Source organism: Tenrec ecaudatus, chromosome 5, assembly GCF_050624435.1.
Source record: "Tenrec ecaudatus isolate mTenEca1 chromosome 5, mTenEca1.hap1, whole genome shotgun sequence".
Classification (NCBI taxonomy): domain Eukaryota; kingdom Metazoa; phylum Chordata; class Mammalia; order Afrosoricida; family Tenrecidae; genus Tenrec; species Tenrec ecaudatus.
Window position 1 is genome coordinate 122129956 of NC_134534.1, and position 2650 is coordinate 122132605.

The window sequence follows — 2650 nt, forward strand, 5'->3', positions numbered from 1 at the left end:
GTGGACATAACAAATTATGGATAACATAGATATGAATGGGAATTCATGTGGAACTTGTACATGGGCCATGAGGCAGTCTTTCAAAAGAACAAGGATATAATTCTTGGTGGTTTAAAATCAGGAAAGGTGTGCAACTTTTCACTATACTTATTTGTTCTGTGCGTTGAACAAATAGTACTAGATTCTATACTCAAACCCAAACCACCGCCATTGAGTCAATTCCAACTTACAGCAGCCATACAGGATAGAGTGGAAGTGCCCCTGGGGCATTGGGGAACTGTTACTCTTTAAGTGAGTAGAAACGCATGTCTTTGTCCTGCAGAGGAGCTGTGGTTTTGAACTGCTCACCTTGTGATTTGCAGCCAAACGCTAACCACTGCCCAGTGGTTGCACATCAAGACTCCTTTACAAAAATAATCCATGAAGGTGGATTTAATGAAGAAAATTTGGCATTAAGATTGGAGAAAGGCTTATTAAAAAACCTTCAATATGCAGATGATGCAACCTCGCTTGCTTCAAGTGAGGAAACTTAAAGCACTTTCTGATGAAGATCACACTGACAGCCTTAAACATGCATGACAAATCAATATAAAGAAAACCCAAATCCTCACAATTGGACCAATATTCAACATCGTAATAATGGAATAAATATTAAGGTTGTCAAGGAGTTTTTCTAGTACGGATCCATAGTCAGTGTTCATGGGAAGAGCATCAAGAAATCAAATGAGATATTGCACTGGACGAATCTGCTGCACAATCCCTCTTTAAAGTGTCGAAGCGCAAGGGTATCACTTTGAAGACTGAAGTATGTTGGATTCAAGGAATTGTCTTTTCAATTGCCTCAGATGCATGTGGATTTGGGTATTTAAAAGTAGAAAGGACTGATAATAGAGCAAAGAAGTCTGTGTTGGACTAAGTACTGCCAGCATGGCAAGGCTTTGCTACAAGTACTTTGTATATGTTATCAAGAGAGATCAGTGCTTGGGGAGAGGCACCGTGCATGTTAAAGGAGAACTTCAGTGAAAGAGAAGACCTTCAAGGAAATCGCTAGACACACTGACTACACTGGGCTCCAGTGTAACAATTGTGAGCATGGTACAGAACCGGACTTTGCTCTGTTGTGCTTAAATGTGGTCTCTAAGAGTTGTAACCTATATGTTGGACATAAATGAGAACTAACAAGTCTTGACAGATTGAACAGATAAAACTATGGAAAGGTAGTATGGACTACATAAGTAGGAATTTAATCTAATAGGTGGATATCCATTTACCATGATATACACAGATGTGGTTACAAAAGAAAATACTTTCTGGTTTTACATCCATGGCCCTTCAAAAAAGTCAAGCATATACTAGATTACTAAGGAACTTGGTAAATTATAGATATTTAAAAATAAACAACAAAAATAGCAACAGAGATTGTGATTTTTTACTATTGTATTTTCTTAACACATCATAATAAAATTAGGAATAAACAAAAAGAGGGAGCTAAAATGATAACAAATATTTTTAAAGAGATAGTTCAAAAATAGATATTTAAAATCTATTTAGGACTGAAAGACATTAAGACAAAAACTGGAAAAAGAATAAGTAATTCTTTGAGTGAAATTAATAAATTTGAATATACTGTAAAGAAAATAAGAAAGTGCTACATTACTAATTCCAAAATTCCAAAGAAGAGAGAAAAAGCAACAGGGAAAGATGAGAAAAATGAATATTGAAATTAATTAATATGATTAAACTTTAATAGCATAAATAAAAAATTTTCAAATAAATGCAATAACCAATATTCTATAACTGACAGTTCTCTGACACAACTCAGTGAGGGAAATTAATTAAAAGGAGATACCAATATTATCCAGAACAAAGATGTCAAATTACAATGTAAGATGTTGTAAATTACTATAAACCAATATATTTTGTGCCTAGGATAAGTATATACTTTTCTAGAAAAATATAAGAAGGTACATTTAGCACACATACACATTCTTGAACAAACCAGAGGTAGTGGGAGTGAGATCCAAATTGTTCATCATGAAAATTCCTGAAGCTGAAATGGGTTCAGAGATGTTCTCTCCCAAATTTTAAGGTACCTTATATAAGTCGTTTTAGAAGGAAGAAAAGAATTAGAGAGATGTGCTTATTACTTTCTTTGATGAGGTTATTGTAGCTTTAATATCATAATGACAAAAAGTTTTAAAATTGCAATGTAAAGCATTCAATTTTGCTTTGAATAGATTAAATTGATTTTTTAAATTCATTTTATTGGGGGCTCTAACAACTCATCACAATCCATACATACATTCACTGTGTCAAGCACATTTGTACATTTGTTGCCATCATCATTCTCAAAACATTTGCTTTTTACTTGAGCCCTTAATATCAGCTCCTCATTTTCCTCCTCCCTCACCTCTCTCCCCTCCCTCATGAACCATTTTTAATTTATAAATTATTATTTTTTGTCATATTTTACACTGTCCAACGTCTCCCTTCACCCACTTCTCTGTTGTCTATCCCCTAGGGGGGAGGTTTTACATTAAGGTGACCAGATTTTAACATTGGTAAAGCGGGACACCAGCGGGACATCATTGATAAAACTCATATCCTGGCAAAAATAACTACATGGCAGCCGAAAACCGTATACCCTACC